The 9,758-nt window shown below is 43.5% G+C and overlaps 1 pseudogene; it reads right to left on the reverse strand.

Moving 5' to 3' along the window:
* Positions 1-8,605: 8,605 nt before the first annotated feature.
* LOC136376185 (histone H2A.V-like) lies at positions 8,606-9,244 on the reverse strand (annotated as a pseudogene).
* Positions 9,245-9,758: the final 514 nt, after the last annotated feature.

The raw sequence follows: 9,758 nt of genomic DNA on the forward strand, positions 1-9,758 counted from the left end.
ATCATTGCACCCCTCCTTCTGCCCTCTTTCCCAGAGCTCTTCCCACATGGGTTGGCCCCATAGTGGTCGGCCCCTAACAATCTATTGCTGGGCAGCCCATTAAGGAAGCCACAAAGCAAGGCCATGATAGACGACCCAGCTATTGAACATGCACTTGGCCTTGATCATGCATCAAGACTAGCCAGACAGCCCGCAGTTCTGTCCACTGGCTGCTCTGGCCTAGCCCTGTCTCAAACTACAGTTCATCTGTGTCCAACCACGCTCCCACTGCAGGCTGGGTGGGAAGGTTGCCTCAGTTGGATCTAACCGTACACCAGGTATTTGGTGATATGGGAGGCGTCCCTTCACAGTAGGGGCTGGGGATGACATCAGCCCTCCACACAGCATCTGTCAACTCAGCAAAGGTAATGGGGTCCAATACCTGTTGAAACTCTTGAGTCAAAGGGCTAGTACTCAGCACAGCCCTCTGTTCCAGATAGGCACACCACTTAGCCAAAGTGGGGGTTTGTGCTATACCTGACTTGGGCGTGGACACCCATGGGTGCACCCATCCTGCAATTGGGTAGGCAGTGTGGACCTGCACCTGTTCCTGCAAAATAATAAGCTCACAGACCTGCAAAACTGTATAGACAGTTGCTAGCTGTTTCTCCACCAAGGAGTAGCAGAGGCTTCAGCACCTTTCTACAAGCAGGGCCAGAAGCCTATTAGGGTACATCTCTGTTCTTCTGCATGGGCCCTATCTAAACCCATCAGGGTTTATAGTAACATCTAACTGAAAAGGCTTAGTGGCATCAACCACTCGTAGGGTCGGTGCCTGGACCACCGCCCACTTGGCATCCTAGAAGGCCTGTTCTGCTTCTTCATACTAATCCCACACTGCCCCTCTCCTGCACAGCTGGTGCAGGGGGCAGATGATCTGGACTAGATGGGGAATGAACACATGCAAATACCCCAAAGACTAACAAAGGTCTATAACTGTTAGACCATCTGTGGTCAAGGGAAAGCTTGAACTTTATCTATTACAGCATCAGGGATCACTTTAGTCTTACCCAAGCAGACAACTCCCAAGAATTTGACAGACAATCCAAGCCCCTGAACCTTGGGGTCATTGACTGCCCGTCCCCATTCCTGAAGTGCTTGCCGCAACCTGGTTACAGCTGCTTCTAGATCTGAAAGAGAATCAGAAGTTAGCATCAAGTCATCTGTGTAGTGGAACAGTGACACCATAGGGGGTTTCTTCCAGGTGGCTAAGTCATTGGCCACCAGACCATGACAAATGGTTGGGCTATGCAAATTGCCTGTGGCAAAACAGCAAAAGTCCATTGGTGACCTTCCCAAGTGAAGACAAACTGTCCCTGGCTCTCCAGAGCAATGTCTATGGAGAAAAATGTATTTGCCAGGTCCACTACATAGTGGTAAGTTCCCAGGATCACACTGAACTTGTCCATCAAGTCTAAAATAGAGGGCACCATTGCATGCAACGGTGGCGTGACCTTGTTCAATTTTCGATAGTAAACTGTCAGGCTCCACGTTCCATCTGGTTTCCATACCAACCATACTGGGGAGTTGAAAGGGCTATGGGTTGGTCGGATGATACCTGCTCCTTCCAACTTCAAGATAGTCTGCTCAATCTCGAGTCCTCCTGGTAGCTGATATTGTCAGATCCACACAACGTGTCAGGGTTGCGGTAGCCCTACTGGGGCGTGGTGTGAATTCCTTATATAACAGTCTTCATGACCTGCATATGCAACTGGAACTCTCCGTGTGTGGTAAAGACTGTAAGGCCCTGCAGAAAACCAATGCCCAAAATATACTCAGGCAGGGGAGAAATGTATACAACATAAGCTCGAGGGGGCAACCAGCCAATACCCAAGTCCAAGTAACCCTTAATACTCTGGTCTGTTGGCTTCCATACCCTTCAATATATGAAATTAGGCCTTCAAAATGTTCTGGGTTACTATAGAGAAGGGTGCAGTTAGCTCTAGTGTCCACCAAAGCTAGGCCACCCTGGACATTGCAGGGGGACCAGTGGATCATCACTTCTATGTATGGCTTCTTGTTACGGGGCGCCCCCACCAACCTGGTGGCTTGGCCAGCACCTCAGTCCAGCAGGGAATATGGTTCCACAAAACCTTGGAGTCTTACTTCCTGGGTATTCTTTGGCTCTTTGGCTTTCTTTGGGCATGCTGCTTAGGGCATATCAGAAAACGTTGCTCTGGATGCAGCTGTCGCCATAAAGCCAGCAAGACTTCATTCGGCTCCCCATCTATCTTCGATGGGGTCACCCCTGCAGCTACCAAATCAATTCACATCTGCTGTCTAGACACCTTCACTGGCCCCTCAGAGGTTCAGCCTTCGATTGTCACCTCTTTGAGTGGGTAGCAGGATCCAAAGCACACACTGCTAACCCCCTTTCTTCTGCCGGACCTCTACATCTCCCAAGTTGGTCATGGAGGAGGTCAACTCCCCAATAGGGCACTCTACAAATGGGTTAGAAGGGCTGCCGTGGACCCTAAGGTGCCATGTGGGCCTATTGAAAGTACCATATCTTTTATACGAGTAGTACATACTTCCTCATCAGGACCCCAATGCTGGTCCTTGAACATCATCTGCCTCATGTCCATTTCCTGTATGATCTTCACAAGTCCATGTACATGTTTCACTTACTCACAGTTTTTGGTAGCTCTCCCATAGTCAGTACATTGACATGAGCCAGTTGATCAGGGTTCTGTTCCCGTGACCAGCAGCCAAGTGTTGGCAGTTCTGAATATGCTTTCACAAAGAGGGTGTCACCATTATTGCCAACAATTGAGCTATTTCCTCGGGTGCCAGCTCTATGTTGTCTGCACCATCATCCCACAGAAGCAATAGTCAGGCAGGCATGGACTCTCCAGCCTGCTGACGATACTGCTTACACAGATCCTGGAGCTCTGCAGGAGTATGCTGCATATATTTCATGTGCTGGGTGACATCTGCAGGTCTGGCAGCACCTACTCCTGGTGCCAGGGGCTGATCATGCTCTAGCTGCCTTTTGATCAGTGGACAAGCCTGTTACCTGTCAAAGGGGACTTGGGGACCAAGAGGGAGGTTTTGGAAATATGAGGGCAGACTCTGCTGGCGAGTCCCGACTTGTGTCATGGAAGCCACCTCCATGGCTTGCAGCCGCTGCTCTCAGGTGTTGTCTGACTGCTGCAACTGCTTGAGGACCTGTATGTGATCCACCAGGACCTCCTCTGACTGCTGGAGCTGTATGACATGTGCTGTCTGTTTCAGGAGTTGGAGGTGCAGCTTCCCTATCATCATCAAAAGGAGCCAAGAAACATGCCCTGCAGCCTCCCAAGGCATCTTCAGGAGGTTTGGCTTCAAGTCCTCCAAGGCCTTCCTCATGGCCTCAGGGGTGGGCTCCACATCCTCCCAGTCCACAGAAGCCACCCACGTTGACAGGACAGCTGCTGGGTGCCAGTACCTGGTCGGTGGATACATGTTGCCGCCATCCTCCGGGGGTGTAAGGTTCAAGGGGATATTCATCTGACCTTGCCAATTATGCAAGGGATGATTTTGGTGGTGAGATTGTCAAAGTGGAAAAAGCTCACAGAGCTGAGCCGAGGGCAAGTGATACATGCTTCAAGTCTTTATTCTTGCTTCTTTCTGCTGATCCTAGGCTACCAGTGCAGGCACGGATATATATATAGGGCTTACAGACAATAGTAGCTAGGTACTAACATTACATCAACCATTACATGAGTGTGGTGATGTCAACTTGCTGTGTTAGCTAGTCCATGCCCTAAAAGGCAATCTTTGGCACTTAATCTAGAAGCACCTGGAAACCAAGGCTAAACTAGCTCAAATATGCAGGGGAGCTGGCACCAGGGCGGGCTGCCCAGCACAAGAGAACTGGTACTGCTTGCAGTTTCTCATAAGAACCAGAGCTCATATCTTGGCTTTCTCTATGAGGATCCTCACAATCGGTGTTCTCAAAAATGTCATGCCCTAGTCCCCAGAAGCTATGTATATGACCTTATTTAGACAAAGGGTTTTTGCAAATGTAATTAAGTTAAGGATGATGAGATGAAGAGATCTTTATGGATGATCTGGGTGAACTCTAAATCCAATGACAAATGATCTTCTTAGAGATACACAGAAAAGAACACAGACACAAAGGAGAAGGTGATGTGAACATGGAGGCAGATATTGGAGTGAAGGGGCCACAGGGCAAGGAAGATGGCAACTACCACAAGTTAGAAGAGGCAAAGGATGGATTCTCCTCTAGAACTCAAGGAGAAATATGGCCTTGCTGATACCTTGATTTTGGACTCCTGGCCTTCAGAACAATGAGAGAATGAGAGAATAAAATTCTATTGTTTCAAACTTCTAAGTTTTTGGCAATTTGTTACAGCAGCCCTAGGAAATTAACAGAGCTTCAGACAGGCCGGACTATTGGCTGGTCATCCTGCTCAAGCCAGCTCAGACCAGCAGACCCAGTCAGACTGATATAAGGTGAGCTGCAATCTGATGTGGGAAAAGCAGGAATGTGCAGGTAGGGGTCTCACCAGAGACAAGATTTATAACCATGGAGGAGCCCAGTGTGCTCTGAGAAAGGCTTCTTGGGAGACCTGTCGAGCTACTCTATTTAAGTATTTCAGTAGTGTTGCTCAACTTAATGTTATATCCTTTGGCAAAGATGTACATCAATCAGGATAAAGGAGGCTGGCTGAAATAACAAAGAGCCCTAAATTCATAGTAAATTATAATGACAAAGGTTTGTTTCTTCCTCATGTACATGTGTGTAGTGGGTTATACACAGGTTTGTGCCATATTTTCTGTCTCCATGACTCAGGCTGAAGCAGCAGCCACCACATGAAACATTAAGTCACCATGGCACAGGAAAAGAGAATGTTGGCAGATCCTGCATAAGTAATTAAATGTTCCAACTCTTTTGTCTGACTCAATAGTTATTCAAACCCAACCAAACAAGAAGGTCAGAAAGTGTGACCCTTGTCATGTGCCCAGAAGGTGGAGAGCTAAAAGTATTGAGTAAACGGTATTAACAACTAACATATTTCCTGTGAATCCAGAGGCCCTATGTCTTATTGATTTTTCAGTGATCACTGCCCAGTATAAGGCCTGGCTCAGATTGTTGAATGGAAGGATAGAAGAAAGAAAGGAAAGAAGGAAGGAAGGAAGAAAGGAAGGAAGGAAGGAAGGAAGGGAGGGAGGGAGGGAGGGAGGGAGGGAGGGAGGGAGGGAGGGAGGGAGGAAGGAAGGAAGGAAGGAAGGAAGGAAGGAAGGAAGGAAGGAAGGAAGGAAGGAAGGAAGGATCACCAGAAAGGGACGACCAGGACTGAGGAGGGTCTGCCTAAACATGGTCTGGAATGTGTGGGCTCTTGACTTCATGCAGGAAAGATTTCATGACATGAGTCCAGGTGATTTTGTAACTACATTTATTAAAGCTGGGGACAGTGAAACAAAGGAAGGGCTTAAGATAGAAGAGGCAGGATCACTCGCTGCAATGGCAGTGAGCCTAAGCTGGGCTGCCTAGCCCTAGATGAAGAAAAGGAATTTACAGTAACAGAAGTGATCCACACTGGTCTGCGTAGACTCAAGAAACAAGTAATAGAGGCTAACACAGGGCCCTTGGACACAGTTTCAGGGGTTAGCCTGGGATAAGCTGCCACTGCCCACTGCTCCCTTGGTTTCAAGTCTTTTGGGGACCCTTAGAGCTTAGGAGAGAGAGAGCAAAAGTACATGCCTGAGGATGTATAGGTGTGCTCAGGGGAGAGTGCACCAGCAGCCTTTGTCTGTTTTCTAAAGGCTGGAGTTCTAGGGGAGGTCCTTGGGGAGGGTCTCAATAGATCATTCTTTTTTTTTTTAATTGATTTTAATTTGTTGTGTTTACATAGTTACAAGTGTACCCTGAATATATCTCCCCCCCGTGTTCTCCTTGATACCCCTTTTGCCCCTTCCCTCCATGATTTACTATTCTGCCTTCTATCTTTCTGTGTTATGTGTATATACTTTCACTAATGTCTTTCCTTTCTTTGATCCCCTCTTCTCATCCCCTTTCCTTCTGCCCACTTTCTCTCTGGACTCTTTGACCCCTTCTCTGCCTCTCTTCCGTTCCTCAGTTCACATTGTTCATTGGCTTCCTCTTATGAGTGAGGTCATATAATATCTTTCTTTCTCTGCCTGGCTTATTTCGCTTAGCATAATAGACTTCAGGTCCATCCATGTTGTCACAAAAGGTAAGATTTCCTTTTTCACTGCCATGTATTCCATTGTGTAAATGTACCACTGCTTTTAATCCACTCATTTACTGATGGACACTTGGGCTGTTTCCAGATCATGGCTATTGTAAACAATGCTGCAATAAACATGGGAGTGCATTTCTTTTTTTGAACCAGTGATTTGTTATTCTTAGGATATATTCCTAGAAGTGGGATAACTGGATCAAAAGGCAGTTCGATTTTTAATTTTTTGAGGAATCTCCATACTGTTTTCCACAGTGACTGCACCAGTCTGCATTCCCACCAGCAGTGCAGGAGGGTTCCCTTTTCTCCACATCCTCTCCAGCATTTATTCTATGTTGTTTTGTTAATGAGCGCATTCTGACAAGTGTAAGGTGATATCTCATTGTGGTTTTAATTTGCATTACTCTAATGATTAGTGATATTGAACATTTTTTCATATGTTCATTGGCCAACTGTTTGACCTGTCTGGAGAAGTGCCTATTCAGTTTTTTTGCCCAATTTTTGATTGGATTATTTACTTTTCTGATGTTGAGTTTTACAAGTTTTGTAATTTTGGTTATTAACCCCATATCAGATGTGTTGGCGAACATGTTCTCCTATTGTGTGGGTTGTCTTTTTATTTTGTTCATGTTGTGTTTTGCTGTGCAAAAGCTTTTTAGTTTGATATAGTCCCATTTGTTCATCCTGTCCTTTATTTCACTTGCCAATAGAGTTAAAAATGAAGCAAATATCTGTGAGAGATGTTGGTGAGTTTACTGCCTGTGTTTTCTTCCAAGATGATCATGGTTTCATGACTTACATTCAAGTTTTTTATCCATTTTGAATTTATTTTTTTGAATGGTGTAAGTTGGTAGTCTAGTTTCTTTTATTTTTATTTTTATTTTTTTGCATGTATCTGTACAATTTTCCCAACACCATTTGTTAAAGAGACTGTCTTTACTCCATTGTATGCTCTTACTTCCTTTGTCAAATATCAATTGACCATAAAGGTGTGGGTTTATTTCTGGGTTCTCTGTTCTGTTACGTTGATCTGTATACCTCTTCTTATGCCAGTACCAAGCTGTTTTAAGTAAAATGGCCTTGTAGTATAACTTGATATCAGGAAGTGTGATACCACCCACTTTATTCTTCTTTTTCAAAATTGCTGGCTATTAATGTTCTTTTTGGTTCCCTATAAATTTTTGGAATATTTGTGCTATATCTTTGAAGTATGACATTGGTAGTATAATAGGAATTGCATTGAATTTATAGATTGCTTTGGGTAGTATAGACACTTTAATATTTATTCTTCCTATCCATGAACAAGGTATTTGTTTCCACTTGTTTGTATCTTCCTTGATTTCTTTTATCAATGTTTAATAATTTTCCCAGTACAGGCCTTTGACCGGCTTGGTTAAATTTACTCCTAGGTACTTTATTTTTTTGGTTGCAATAGTGAAGGGGATTGTTTCCTTAATTTCTCTTTCTGACAGCTCATTGTTGGTGTATATAAATGTCACTGATTTCTGAATATTGATTTTATATTCTGCCATCTTGCTGAATTTATCAGTTCCAGTAGTTTTTTGACTGAGACTTTAAGGTTTTCTATGTACAGTATCAAGTCATCAGCAAATAATGAAAGTTTTACTTCTTCTTTTCCAATTTGGATGCCTTTTATTTTTCCTTCTTGTCTGATTGCTGTGACTAGGACTTCCAGAACTATGTTGAATAAGAGTGGTGAAAGGGGGCACCCTTGCCTTGCTCCTGTTCCTAAGAGGATTGCTTTTTAATTTTTTCCCATTGAGTATGATGTTGGCTGTGGGTCTGTCATAGATGGCATTTATCATGTTGATGTATGTTCCCTGTATTCCCACTTTGCTGAGAGTTTTGATCATAAATGGGTGCTGGATTTTTATCAAATGCTTTTTCTGCATCTATTGATATTATCATGTGGTTTTTATCCTTCTTTTTGTTCATGTGATGAATCACGTTGATTGATTTGCAAATATTGTACCAGCCTTGTCTCCCCAGAATAAATCCCACTTGATCATGATGTATGATTTTTTTCATGTATTGCTGGACTCGATTGATAATATTTTGTTGAGAATTTTAGCATCTAAGTTCATCAGGAATATTGGCCTATAGTTTTCTTTCTTTGTATTGTCTTTGCCTGGTTTTGGAATGAGGGTTATGTTTGCCTCATAAAAGGAGTTTGGAAGTTTTTCCTGCTCTTGAATTTTTTGAAATAGCTTAAGAAGAAGAGGAGTTAGTTATTCTTTGAATATTTGATAAAATTCACCTGTGAAGCCATCAGGCTCAGTACTTTTGTTTGTTGGGAGTTTTTTGTTTTTTTTTTTTTTTTTTTTTTTTTTTTTTTTTTTGTAAAAAATGGTTTATCAATGCCATTTTTGTATAAAACACATGGGAGAAATCCAGCCAATCAACACATAACTGTTGCCACGTGAAAAGGTAGTTTTATCAAACTTCGAGTCTAAGAACATACAAATGTTTCTTTTACCATGTCTACAGTAATTATGCTTTTCCATTTAACTGTTTTTAAAAGTCCACATATCCCCATTATTTCTTCTGTCCTAGTTACAGTACAATGACGGGGAGGAAGAGGATTGGTTTAAAACAACTCTCTAAGCAGTTTTCTGCTGTCCCTTCTTTCCAATCAGAGACTTGTGGATGTGAGGGATCACACCACCCCCAGCTATGGTAGCCTTGATAAGAGAATCCAACTCTTCATCCCCATGGATCGCAAGCTGCAAGTGACGGGGAGTGATGCGCTTGACTTTGAGATCTTTGGAGCATTACCTACCAGCTCCAGCACCTGTAGCCCAGCTCTCTGTGAGCGAGACACTGCTTTAGCCTTGGCCTTTCCACTGTCTTTGCCAGCTTTGCCTCCAGCCATGGTCTCGGCCGCTCCGCCCTCGCTCCTGCCGAGCCGCCGCCGCCGCCGCTGCTCCCGCAGCACCGACCGCTGCCGCCACTGCCGCAGACGCCGCCGAAGACCGGACAATCTGTTGGGAGTTTTTTGATAACTGTTTCAATCTCTTTTGGTGTATCTGTCTGTTTAGGTTTTCTGATTCTTCCAGATTAATTTTTGAATGATTATATTTTTTCAAGGAATTTATTCATTTCATCTAGGTTGTCCCATTTTGGGGTATACAGTTCTTCATAGTATTTTCTTATAATCTTTTGAATTTCTGCTGTATCAGTTGTAACTTCTCTACTCTCATTTCTAATTTTATTTATTTGAGCCCTCTCTCTTTTTTTCTTGGTGAGTCTGATTAAAGATTCATCAATTTTGTTTACCTTTTCAAAGAACCAGCTTTTGGTTTTATTGATCTTATGTATTGTGGTTTTTTTTTTTTTTTTTTTTTTTTTTTTTGCCTCTATGTCATTTATTTCTCTCTGATCTTTATTATTTTCTTCCTTCTACTTCCTCTGGGCTTTACTTGCTGTTTTTTTTCTAGTTCTTTTAGGTACAGGATTAATTTGTTAATTTGAGCCTTTTCTTGCTTCTTA

This window comes from Saccopteryx leptura, chromosome 6 (genome assembly GCF_036850995.1).
Source record: "Saccopteryx leptura isolate mSacLep1 chromosome 6, mSacLep1_pri_phased_curated, whole genome shotgun sequence".
NCBI lineage: Eukaryota > Metazoa > Chordata > Mammalia > Chiroptera > Emballonuridae > Saccopteryx > Saccopteryx leptura.